A 14,176-nucleotide genomic window follows, 5' to 3' on the forward strand; every position below is an offset into this window, starting at 1 on the left:
TGATACTCACCCTAGCCCCCCTTTGACTTCCTGTTGAAGCCTGGCACAGGTGAGGGAGTTTCTGGTTAGTTCTCAGGGTCCCATTTTCTCCTCTGAAACCTGTAGTGCTGGTGGAGCCCCAGGCTAGCCCTCTGCTTTGGGATCTCCAGTCACATTCTGTCAGGACGAGGTGAAGCCCCCTTCTCAGTTTGACCTCTGAAATACCATGAATAATTTTCAGAAATTTTACTAGACAAAGTGTGGCAAGGGAAGATCTAGTTGGTGGGAAGAGAAAGCCTCATAGTTCTTCATGCTAGTTAGAACACTCCACCTGGGTAAGGCAGTGGACCCACTTGTTTGTACTAAGTCAAGTCTTTTTTTTTTATTTTTTATAGTGTTTAAGCATTTTCTTCTTATACACTTTTCGTTATGTGTATTGCTAGGTGTTCTTTTTTTTTTTCTATTTAAATTTTAAAAAGCCCTATACCTGCTAACTAGCTGTTGTTTAGATATATGAAAACTAAAGATTCTGTATGTTTACTTGGTATTCTACTAGACTGCTAATCTGCTTTATTGTCAGCAGTGGATTTTCAGTTGATTTTCTTGGGTTTTGTAGATAAAGAATAATACTTTCAAATAATGCTAATTTTAGAATCTCCTTATTTTTTTATACTTTAATTTTTGACTTTTTCTGACTATGTTGACTAGTACCTCCAGGTTAAATAGCAAATAATAGTGGTGAGAAAGCATGCTTGCTTCTCCCCCTGTCCCCCCATAGGGGACATGTGCTTACTAGAGAAAGACACAGAGGGAAGGAAAGTGAGAAATCATCAACCAAGGAAATCATCCCACATCACTGTAATCTCTTCTCCCTGCATTCTTCTCATGGGATTTTGGGCATGCACACATGCTTGCCCAGTGATTTTCAAGCTGCTGGGTCCAGGCCTTGATCCATGAAGTCAGCTATGTGGGATCCAGCTGCCTTCACCACTCCAGCACCTGCTTGCCCATACTTGCTTTTTCTTGAGATTAGTGGCACCAATTCTGATGGTTCCCTATTTAACTGTACTTAGGAGATGAAATAGTGGTATGCAAATGTTGAGAAGTATTCATGTAGTCCTGCTTTACTGTATGATTTTATCAAGATTGGCTTATTGCTTTTGTCAAAAGCTGTTTCAGTGTTCGTGAACATGATTCTGTAATTTTCCCTTTAGAGTTATTACTATGATAAATTATATTAATAGTTATCCTAATACTGAATAGTATGGGTATTCTAGGAATAAACCCCACTTGGTCATGATGTAGTAGTTTTAAATGAGCTGTTGAATTTGGATTTGATAAATGCATGGGAGACTGATATACAGTTGGTTCATTTTATACAAGTTTTTACAGATTTTTGTTGTTATCTGGTGCTGTGGTTTGAATATGTCCTCTACAACTCATGTTGGAATTTGGGTCAACCCAATTACCTGGTGTTGAGGAGCCAGATCCCACATGGCTGACTGATAGCAATTTAAATCCTAACTCTGGTGGCTTGAGAAACTTACTAGGTACATCTGCATGCTGTTCCAAATCCGAACAGGAGGGAGAAATGAGGAGGAAGAGATGGCAGCATGAGAGATTCAAATGAAGAGGAAGAGATTGCACACCATCATTAGAGTGTGCTTTCTCTATCTCTCTATGTGCTGAGCACACCCCCTGGCAATTTAAAAAAGAAAAAGGAAAAAAAAATTAGTTGTCATTGTAATAGTGTTAAAAGGTAGGACTTTTTAAGAGGTGATTAGGTCATGAAGGTTCTACCCTCATGATGAACTAATGCTGCTATCCTAGGAGTTGGATTAGTTATTGTGGAAGTTTGCTTCCTCCTTTCTCTATCTCTCAGCATGCGATGCCTCCCACCATGTTACGTGCAATAAGATAGTCCTCAGCTGAGGATCATGGACTTCCCAGCCTCCAGAACTACAAGCCAAAAAAGTTTTATACATTGTAAATGACCTTTGTTTCAGGTATTTTGTGATAGCAACACAAACACATAGCTTGCTTCATAAAAAGGAATTTGAAAATTGTCTCCATTTCCTATGCTCTGGAGCAATTTGCATTCATTCTGTTCCTTGAGAGTTTTGTAAAATTCCTCTTCGAAACTCATTGATGCCATGTTGAGGGTAGGCTCTGATAAGTTTCTCTCTTTGCTATAAAATTGGTCCATTTTAATTTTCTCTTTCTGTCACATTAGTTTTATCAAGCACTACTTTCCTAGAAAATTTTCCATTTCATTCATGTCATTATGTTGTCATTCTCTTAATTTCCTCTGAATCTGTAGTTATTGTCCTCTTATAATTTATCATTTCATGTATATATACCTTTTTCCTATAGGCTGGGTTCCCAGGGGAGAGGACTCTGAGGTAGAGTTGAGTGTACAGGTGTTTATTGAGAGTGCCGCTGGAGTAAACACCTATGAAAGGGAGGAGAAGGAAGCAGGAGAGGGTAGAAAAGTTGCTCTGTGATGACATCCCTACAGCCTCTGGCGACTTCTCAGACAGGTCTGGAACTGAACGGCCCTTTGAAGTTCATTGGGCTGAGATGGCCAGGCCTCTATTGGATGTGTGCCACTCCAGAAGGAGGGTGACTTTGACTGAGACAGCAGACTGCAGTACCACTAATCTCTATCAAAGCTGCGACTGCTGATGGATTTCTGCTAAGAGCATTTCTAATAGGTGGGGTAACAACAAGCTTTCACAGAATGGGGAACTGGAGCGGCACGTTTTTGTCTTCTAGTTTACATATGCTCCTTGACTTATAATGGGGCTAGATCATGATAAAACCATTATAAGTAGAAAATATTTAAATCAAAAATTCATATAATACCCCTTTCCTACCAAATATCATAGCTCAGCCTAACCTTCCATAAATGTGCTCAAAACGCTTACATTAGTCTATAGTTGGGTAAAATCATGTAACACAAAGTCCATCTTAAAGTGTTAATATCTCATGTAATTTATTGAATACTGAACTCAAAGTTAAAAACAAAGTGTAATTCTTATTTTAAGCTATAGTTATTGTCAGTATTATTTAAAAAAAAAAAAAAAACAGAAATGACAACCCATACCACCATAAAGTAAAAAAAAAAAAAAAGAAAGTGGAACCAATATAAATTAGAGACCATCTGTATTTTGTTGTTCATTTCCTAACTTTTTGAACCAGAAGCCTAATTCATGTTTTTTTCTCATGTTTATTTTTATAAATATTTTAAAGGGTTTTCATCTGAATATGCCTTTAGCTATATTTTACAGGTTTGGACCCATTTTTGATACTTGTTTTGTTTTTTTTTTTTACCCTAGAAAAGCTGCAATTTCTGTTTATATTTCCTTTTAGATCCTAAAGTTGTTTAAGTGTTTTTAAAAATTGTAGGTAGGGGGAACATTTTATTTTCTGATTGTTAGTTTTTTTCATAGAAAAACAGATTTAATGTACACGTTTTTAAAAATTTAAATTTATTTTATACATTCAATCACTATACATCACTACAGCTTAGAAAGTGAATTTACTGAACATGAATACACTTCACACCAGTCCAGTTGAAGGTATTATACACATTATCATAAACAACCATCCACTTCTGATTATTAATTGCTAATTTGATTGCCTTTCACTGGAAAATGATGTTCATGTTATTTTTACTATTAAAATTTATTGAGTTTTTCTTTGTGAATTTTATATGTGGTCAATTTTGTGAAAGTCCCATAGGCTCCTGAAAAGGCCTATTTTTAATTTTTAGGATATACAATTTGATGTATACCAATTCAATGTACCTTATTAATTATTCAAGTATTTTATATCTTATTTATTCTTTGCTTCACCTAATGCTTTTTGGCCTAAATTCTAGCTTACCTTGTATTTAGAATAATGACCTCTGCTTTTTTTATTTGTATCTGTCTAGTATTTGCATCTTAGCACCACCTTTTTTTCCAACCTTGCTGTACAGGGTTTTATTTTCAGAGTTTTTTTATTTTTATTTTTATTTTTTATGGTTTCTTGCTATAGGGCATGTGCACTCACTAGAGAGAGAGAGAGAGAGAGAGAGAGGAAAAGTGAGAAATCACCCCCTGGGAGGATGGCTATGCTGCAACTCTTCTCCTTTAGTCTCCTCTCAGGATTTTGGGTGCACACACAAGCACCTGGAGTGATTTTTAAGCTGTTGGGTTCAGGACTTGAACTGCAATCGGCCATGTGGGAGTCCAGCACCTTAATCACCATGTCATCTGCTGGTCCCATCGGGTGTGTATTTTGATTATTGCATAGAGGTGGATTTTTGCATTTGTGATACAAACTAAAAAATCTTTGTTTTAATAAAGTCATTTATATTAATGCAGTGACATACACTGGTTTTGGTTCTGTCATTTTAAATTATTTTTCTATAGAAAAGTCTTTTTACTGTATGATTTTTTTTACATTAGTCCTTTCTGTAGTACTTTTTTTCTAGTTATATATTTGTTTATTTTTATTTTAAAAATTTATTTATTTTACATTCATTCACTGTATATTATAGCATACAAAATGAGTTATATCATCCACAATACACTGAATACTAATATTTAGAAGGGTACTTATTTTTGTTTTGTTAAGAAAAATGATTTATAATTATAATTTTATTAAATGCTTTTAGCTCTTTATATCATTAAGAAATATTTACTAATTCCTTAATAGTAGAAGTGATAAAGTTAGCAAGCTTTCCTTAACTACCTTCTCCTTTTCTCCATCATGAGATTTATGTCAGTTTTTAAAAACTGTTATATATACTTATGTATATACTATTTTAAAATATTGTTATATATGCTTATATTTCTATTAATTGTTCTTTTAAGTTTAAAATTCTGTCTTTGGCTCCTATTTTTTTCAGAGATGGTCATCTGTGAACTTAACTTACCCTTGATCTTTTTTTTCCTTTTCTTTAAAAAAAAAAAAATTGCTATATGGTGTGTGTACTCTCTGCAGTGGGGGGAAAGAGAGAGGAAGTCAGAAATAACCCCCTGGGGAGATGGCCCCTCCTGAATCCCTTCTCCATTATCCTCTTGGGACTTGGGGTGCATAAACACTGCCTGGCATGTTTTTCATGGTGCTGGGTCCGAACTCAAACCACAACGTGGTCCACGTGGAATCTAGCTGCCTACCTACCACACCGCCAGCCGGCCCTCTTTTTCCTTTCTCCATTATTCTTTATTGTATCGTTTTTATATTGCTAGGAATAATTACATTATATATTCGGTCCTGTAGCATTTTCCCTGATATGAGTGTCACATTTCAGTTTACAAGTTTAAAGATCCAGGAATTATCTCTTAAGTTTTATCTCTAAGTGTTTTTGTTTTGTTGAATTGGATTCCTTCCTTCATTTAATTGAAAGTATTTTGGATTTCTTTCATCTGTTCTGTAGGCTGATCACAATTTTTTTCTAATTCTTTTTAGTTATTCTTTTGCTTCCCTCTTATTTTATTGTTTTTATTTCTGTCCTCTGTGTTCCCGTATTACGTTTCTCTGAAATGCCTATGTTCCCTGCGTTCCTTCTCAATCTTTTTTAGAATTATGTATTTTATTTATTTATGATTATTTTTTCCACATAAGTTTGACAGAAAGACAGAGAGAGAGAGAGAGAGATAAAGCAAGTCGCCAGGTCTGAGATTCGAACCACAGCCAGCCATGTGGGAATTCCAGTGCCCTTAACCACCATGCCACCTGCTGGCCCCTCAGTTTTTTTTTTCCCTGAGTTTTACTAGCTCAAGCTGTGTGTGTGTGTGTGTGTGTGTGTGTGTGTGTGTGTGTGTGTGTGTGTGTATGTGTGTGTGTGTGTGTTTTAATGATAGAGAGTGCATGTATGTGTATGAGAAAGACGGAGAGAGAAAAGTGCCCTTGGCAGAATCTTATTAAACTGCTTTCCCAGTCCTCCAGCACCTCAGGATCCTGGGCACACCTGGCTCATTTTCAAGGTTACTGAGGAATCTGAACCTGCTATTGTCCAAATGGCTTCCAGATTTGCAAGGCACTTGCATTAACACTATGCCATGGATGGCTGAACCTAGTTCAAGTTTTATCTCCTTTTAAAGACTTGTCGTTTCTTCCTTCAGTTTCCTTTGTGTTTTGTGGATTTTCCTTTGTGGAAGGAATTATTTCATTAAGTTGTTTTAATCCTTGGCAGAATCTTTGCTCACAATTTCCATTTCTTTCACTGTAATATTTTTCTAACAGTAACTTTATCTGTTGGTACATTTTCCTTCTTTTTCCCACTTTTTGAAAATTTTTCCTTATGATTATATTGGGTCACCAGAATAATCATAACATATGTTTTTCTATGCAAAAATGAATCAGGACTTTTCTGATGACTCATTATACATTTTATGCTAGAAGGTAAATGCAAGAGAGAAGGGATGGGTTGAGGAAGGAGGATGAAAGCAACTCCCAATGGGTTCTAGTCACATCAGATCCTTTTTCCTCCAATTCTCTATCTCATCAGGATCCTGGACATAGAAACCACTGGGTTCAGGACTTGAACCCTGGTCAGTCATGTGGGTTCTGGTGTCTTTCACACAGGGCTTAATTGCTGTGCTGTGGGGTCAGCCCTTCTTATGGTATCTTTGTAACCGTACTCTGTTCATTTCTTTATTAGTACCTACCTTTGAATGAGGTACATTTGTGTGGAAGTTGTTTGCAAGAAATTCGTTTGGGACAAAGCCACAGTGAACTTATCAAGCTTTATAAGCCAAAGACTCGCTACTCTCTGTGGCCTCAGAGGCAAACAGGGTTGGCAAATACGGCTCATGGAGGTGATCATTTGTGTGGTCCATAACCACTGTTTCACTGACCCAAACCAGATGCAGGAGGTCACCTGTCACGAACCCTGCTCACCCCAGTTTCCATAGTTTCGCATACTTATAAAATAAGTTACGGAATTTTGCACTTTGATTGAGCCCCCTCTTTCAGGAAGAGTGTTTTATGTCATTTTCTTAGATCTGAACTCTTGCAAATCTTAGTATTTCTTGTCTTTACTTTCTGCCCTATGTTAACTGGTTTGGAGCACCTTTTAGCATACTTTTAAACTCCGTTAATTTTATTTATCTCTAAATACAGCTGAGATTAAGTCTGTGGGTTGTTGGTTTTTCATTCTCTTTATTGCTTCTGTATAATTTCCAGAAGAAGGGAAAAGATGCTTATTTGCATAACTGTGTTTATATCAGACGTTCTAAAGAATGACCTTTTAAAAATAAAACACAGATACTTGTCATTCTCAGCTTAAAGTCCTCTAGTGGTTTCGTACTTGATGTAAAATAAATCCAAATTCATTCCCAGTACTAATAAGTCTCATGTGATGTTTCATTCTGTTTATCTTTCCAGCTTCACCTTAAATCTCTCTCATGTACACATTGTTCCAACCACATTGACTTTCTCAGAGGCTCTTAGAATATGCTAAATTCTTGTCCACTTAAGAATTTGTTTATTAAACTTCCTTTTTAATTAAAAAAATATTTAAAAATTTGCTATGGGGTGCATGCATTCACTGGAGACAGAGAGAAAGACAGAAAACACCTCCTAGGAGGAATGGGCATGTCTTTGTCTGTCTGTCTGTCTTTCTCCTCTCAGGATTCTGGGTATTCCTGGTGTGTCTTTCAAGCTGTAGGGTCAAGGACTTGAACTACACAGTCAGCTGTGTGAGATCTGTCCACTTTAACCACCATGCGACTGGCTGGTTCCTGGCCCCAAGGTTCTTTACATTACTAAAACTGTATCAGCCTATGGGTCTGAGCTGAAAGAACACATTGCCATAGCTACCTTTCCTGGCCACCCTTTCCTAGCCTCTTGTTTGCTTCTTTCAATACACTTAATGCTTATCTTTCTCCCTTCCTTCTTCTTCTCTCTTTCTTTTAAAACAAGCTGTTGGAGCACAGTGTAAGAACTGTGATTATCTTCTTTATCTTCAACCTCTAACACACGCCTGCTGATATATGTACTCATTTGTTAAAAGAATGAATACATAATGAATGAATAAATGAAGGGTGTTTTCACATATGAGACTTGTATTTTGACAGGGAACTCAACAGGGTCTGTTTGCTCTGGAGAACAAACAGAAGTACATATGGAGCCCTTGGAAGGGTAGGTTATTGGAACAAGGAATATTTCATTTTGTAAAAAGAAAAATTTGGAGATAGATTTTTTTTTTTTTAATTTGGTAGAATTCTAGGTGCTCACTGAAGTTACAGAGAGAGAAAGTGAGAAAGCGTTCCCATGAGGAATGGTCATGCTGCAATGCCTTCTCTTCCATATCTCCCTCCTTTTGAGATTTGGACACACACATGCACACACATACACACACATCTGTTGTGCTTCTCAAGCTTCCAGGTCTGGGACTCAGACTGTGCAGTCTGCTGTGTGGAAATCAGCCACCTTAACAATCACACCACTGGCTGGTCTGAGATATTAATAGCCTTCAAATGTGGGAAGTTTAATCTTGTAGGAAAGTGTTTTCACCCCTGGAACCACTTGAGGAGCTTGTTAAGAATATGGAGTCCCAGGCTGTTTCTGATTTGGTTTGTTAGACATGGACTAGGACTATAGAATATGTTTCTTTGTTTAGCTTTTTAATGAGCACCCCAGGCAGTTCTTTCTGTTAGAAAATGTTGGAAAAGAGATCGTATTTCTGTGGGAACAGCTAGAACTCATGGGCTGAAATTATAGGAAAGGCAGACTTTCTAAATGACTTTGCTATGACTCAATGGAAGGAAAATGTTTCAGAGTAGAAGGACCCAAAGTGGAGAAGGTTGCCCTGAATAGAATCCAGAAAAGCCTGTCAGTCCTCCAAGGGACCTTGCAGTGGGTGAATGAGATTCATGCTTAGGTGGCTGAAATCTTGAGTTCAAAGAAATGTAAAGTCTTTTAAATACTTGGGACTAGCAGTTATTGTGAGAGTAAGGAAAGGCAGCAAACAATAACAAACAACACACAAGCAAAAAACAAAACAAAAACAAAAACAATAAGAACTGCACACATATACAAACCAAGAGAATTTCAAGGGGGATAAAGGAGGCAAAATGCTGGACATAATTAAACCCTCAAAGGTCTTGAAGACCAGAGGAAACCTGACATTTTTAATATACTTAAAGCCCTGGGACAAACAAGATGGATGAAATGAACTCAGTCTCAGCAATCAACTAGGTTAAGAGCAAGGGCCTCTGCAATTGATACACAGAATCGACTGCATTTGGAAGGAAGAAATTATGAGGAAATGGTCTGTGAAACGGTGATCTCAGGGCTGCAGGGACATGAACTGGCCAGCGAATGTCCATCTGCGGTCAGTAATTCCCCAGGCAGCCTTGGCAGAGGCGGGAGGCATGTAGCTGCTCTGATCTTCAGGCACCAACAAGCCTGAAGCAAAAGGTGCGGTTGGTTTCTGGCTCCTGGTGGAGGCTGCTGTGGAAACAAGCTGCTTCTAGACTGGCCAGAGGGAGGCTCAAAAAGGAAGCCGTGATTATCATCACTTCTTTTTTTATTAATTTACTTATTTCTTCCATGAGTAAGAGTGAACACAGAGAGAAGACAGAGATAGCACCCATATAGGTCTCAGCCAGTCCAGATCATGCACTCACACATGCCTAGAGTTCCAGAAAGGTCTCCCGACACAAACCAGGAACCTCCCCATGTAGGTCAACCTCCCAGAGGATCACATTCCACTGCCGTGCACTGACCAGCTCCCATCACCATCATTTCTTAACATTTATTAAGTTCCTTATTATTATTTAATTCTCACGAAAATCCTGCAAGATGGATTTAATCATCCTCCTTTTACAAAAATGAAACTGAGTCTCCGAAATATTTTATAACTTGCTCAAAGGAACATAGCTATCCCTTTAATAAATGCTTATTGAATATTTGCCAGAAGCTAGTAAGTGAAAGATTGCAGATTTGAAACCATATATTTAACACTAACGAGTACACATGTTTTAAAATAAGAAAGCAATTTTATAACATAAGTGTGATTATAAACCTCAAAGAAAAAATTCAGTAATTCATAAAAGAAATTGGGACCAGCAGATGGTGTAGTGGTTACGTCTCTGGACTCCCACAGAGTTGACTGCAGTTTGAGTCCTGGACCTAGTGGCTTCAAAATCACACTGGGGGTGTGTACGTGTGTGCCCAAGATCCTGAGAGGAGAATGGAGAAGGGATTGTGGCATGGCCAGCCCCCCGGGAGGTGATTTCTCACTTTCTGTCTCTCTGTTTCTCCAGCGAGCGCATGCGCCCAAAAAATAGTAAAAATCTCTCTCTCTCAAAAAAGGAAAAGAAAAGAAAAGAAAAAGAAAAAAAATTGACAAAAGGCAAGAGCAGGCAGGTAACCAACAAATCAATACAAGTGAACCTCAAGGACATGAATGGGGGTATAAAATTTTAAGGCCATCACAATAAAAGGAATACAGGGAATGAGCAATGGCATAATTGTTGGTGACATGTAAACTAGTGCAGCATCTTTGAAGGATGGCTTGGCATGTCTCTGAGAAGTTTAAATGCATGTTCTGTCTGGTCCCGAAATTCTGCTTCAAGATGTTATCTCCATATGTATATATACATACATGTATATTCACATATAAGCAAAGAAGACATTTCAGTGTGAAAGAAAAAAGCAAAAGACTAGAAGCAACTCTATGACCTTCATTTAGGGACTTAAGTAAGTCACGGTAAAGCAGAAAATGAAAAAATTTCAAAGCTCATACTCAATTATTGAATAATTCTGCTCTTTCCCCTCCCTCCCAATAATGATGGAAAGACCTACTGATAGTCATGGCACATTATAAAGAGATATAAAGCTTTATATCAGATCTACAGAATGATGAAGTCGCATTTAGGAAATTCAAACTAATTACTGAGGACGCTCAGGGCAAAAACTGTCCACTAACTTCCATGGCATGACTCTCACCCATGACAAAATGTGTTCCATGGTCAAAAAATGGCAGACCATGATTGAAGCACATGTCGATTTCAAGACTACCGATGGTTATTTGCTTCGTCTCTTTTGTGTTAGACTTGCTAAAAAACACAACAATCAGATACGGAAGGCCTCTTATGCCCAGCATTAGCAGGTCCGCCAGATCCAGAAGAAGATGATGATTATGACCCAAGAGGTGCAGACAAATGACTTGAAAGAAGTGGTCAATAAACTGATTCCAGACAGCAGCGGAAAAGACATCAAAAAGTCTTGCCAATCCATCTATCCTCTCCACGATGTCTTCGTCAGAAAAGTAAAAATGCTGAAGAAGTCCAAGTTTGAATCAGGAAAACTCATGGAGGTTCATGGTGAAGGTAGTAGCTCTGGAAAAGCTACTGGGGATGAAACAGGTGCCAGAGTTGAACGAGCTGATGGATATAAACCACCAGTCCAAGAATCTGTTTAAAGTTCAAATTTTTAATAGTGACAAATAAAAAGTCCTATTTGTGACAGTTAGAAAAAAAGAATTTGAGGCTTGGGCAAAACAAAAGTATCAATTTTCTCCAAGGGATTTAAACAGAACTCAGAATCTTATAACATAAAACCACATTTTACTGTACTTTTCTGTGTTTAGAATGATGGAAATACCTAATGATACATTTCTCAGAAGACATCTCCATTGTTATTGATGCATAACCATATAAAAAAAGTTAAGACTTCATTTATCCCTTATGTTTTCATTTGTAGTGTTTTATGATCATTTAGCTTTTTTTTTTTTTGGAGAGGTTTTTGCTACAGGGTGCATGCACTCGCCAGCCAGCCAGAGACAGAGAGATAGAAAGCGAGAAATCACCCCCCAGAGGGGATAGCCACAGTGCAATCCCTTCTCCTCCATTCTTCTCTTGGGATCTTGGGCATGCACGCACACGCGCCCAGCGTGAGTTTGAGCCACCGGGTCCGGGACTCGAACCATGGTTGACTACGTGGGAATCCAGCGACATAGCCATTACGCTAACTGCTGATCCTGCCTTTTTTTTTTTAATTGTTCTTAGCATACTCCTATTACTAGGAGTAATTCTTTATTCCTTAGTTGCTTACTTGCCAAGTAGTTGGAAAAGGATAATCAGTTTAAGAAAGTTTCAAATCAATTGTTGTCTTTTATTATCTTTAAAATGTCATATGAAGGCCTTAGAAATTATCCAGCTTGTTACGTAGTTGGAAAACTCTTAGATCTTACTCATCAGCCCGCTGAACTATACCCTTCTCAGAGACATAGATACCATCCAAGAATTTTCTTATATCCTTATTTTTAACTGTCGTGGCTTGCTGTATCAAAGCAGCTGAATTTGAACCAAGTTCAATATCATTGCCTTCAAGGATCAACTCATCTTTCTGGGCTTGAGACACTGAACAAGCAACACCTGGTCTCATTCGAACCCTCCGGATGTATTTTTCATCCAAGAAATTTCGGATTTCAACAAGAGACCCATTCTCCTGAATAACAACGTTGATGGAGAAATGAGCATACACAGACCTCATCTTGTAGCAGAAACCCAACGTAACACCCTTGATCATGTTCTCTGGACATGGCTACAGATAGTGCGAATGGTCGCCAGCTCCTTTCTGTTTCTTCACCATTTGTCAACCCGCAGCCTCTTCTTCTTTCCAAGGAGGCTGAGCTCGACATTGATGTGGTTGAAGTCCCTCCACAGGGTTCCTCAGGGGCCTTCACGATGACTGTGCGTCCCTTCAGGGTGATGTCCATGTTCTCAGGAATGTTGACCATCTGGTTGCTGAGAATGGTCTTCATCCTCACAGCAAAAGATCATTTAGCTTTAAATAGTTGTAATTTCCTTTCTTATGAGAAACAATATAGTTTTTTTTTTTATTAGGAATGTGGAATCTAGGGCTTTACTGATTGAATATAGCACTGTCAGCTGTGTGAATGTGTTAGTCACTTAACTCTTGACAATATTTATTCCTTTGTAGAAAAGAGAAAAATAATGATGCCTTCCTCAGGGAGATTATTTTGATGATTAAGTAGAGCCTGACATACAGTAAAAGCAATGTGAGTGGAAGTTATATATATATTAGCTATTAATTACTCTTTGATTAATTTGTTAAATTGATTAAAACATTTCCAAACACATTTTCTTCTAGTTATTCTTTACAGTTCATTTCTAATTTTATTGTGTTGTGATCAGAAAACATTTTCTGTATGATTTTAATTACTGTGTGACCCAATAAATGATTACTGTTGGAAATGTTCCATGAATGTTTGAAAAGAAACTGTACTCTATACTGTTGAATGCAATATTCTATTTAATTTTCATATCAGTCAGTATCCTCTCAGGGAAACAAAACCCATTTTAGGTATTTCGCACAAAAGGAATTTAATACAGGGAATTGGTTACAATTTTTTAAAGAAAGACTGGAAGAACCAAAAGGCAAAAACAACTAAAGGGAGCTTAATAATTGCAGGAAGCAATTAGCTACTTGCCAGGATTTAAAGAAGCTAAAATGACTTTATCCGTAGTTCAGGAGCTCTGCACAGATGAGGTTGCTAGAGCACCAATCACTGCCACTAGAACCATTGCTGTCGCCATGTGTAAACAAGGATTCTGCATGCTCAGATAGTGTTGTAACCTGGCAGTCTGAACTCACCCACTTCTGCTGCTGCTGTTCTAGACCTAGAGCTTAGCAAAACTGTGCAATTGAAGTTTCTGGTACACCTACTATTGCCGCTGAAGCCAGATCTATACCTGTTCACCGAGGCTGGCAGAGTAGAGTGCAAATGTCTCTATCACCCTGGGAAACTCATTGCCTAAGCAGGAAGTCAGGAACACACATGGACTGCTGCTGCTGCTGTTAGAGTTGCCATCAGACGAGAAAGAGAGAAAGACAAAGGAAAGGAAAGGGAAGGGAAGGGAAGAAGGGAAGGAAAGAAGGAAGAAGGAACTTCTCTCTGCTTTATAATCTCTGACCAGTGCTTAGCACTGGCAGAATATAATTTAAAACTAACAAAGGAATAAGGAAAATGTCCTTACTAGGATTCAAACCTGTTTTGAGATAAAGCAGTGCTCAGAATGCCTGGAGTGAAGCAAGAACAAAAGGTAAATGACCAACTTGACTTGTGTTGTTTAAACCTTCTATATCCTTATTGATTTTTTGTTGTTGTTCTTATTTTATCAGTTATTGAGAAAGTTCATATTTATATATAATATAATATATATATTAT

At 37.8% G+C, this 14,176-nt stretch overlaps 1 pseudogene; it reads left to right on the forward strand.

Annotated features, from left to right (window-relative positions):
- The first annotated feature begins 9,244 nt into the window (after nt 1-9,244).
- LOC102481144 (40S ribosomal protein S3a pseudogene) lies at nt 9,245-11,404 on the forward strand (annotated as a pseudogene).
- Nucleotides 11,405-14,176: the final 2,772 nt, after the last annotated feature.

This window comes from Tupaia chinensis, unplaced genomic scaffold (genome assembly GCF_000334495.1).
Source record: "Tupaia chinensis unplaced genomic scaffold, TupChi_1.0 Scaffold145367_1, whole genome shotgun sequence".
Lineage (NCBI taxonomy): Eukaryota > Metazoa > Chordata > Mammalia > Scandentia > Tupaiidae > Tupaia > Tupaia belangeri.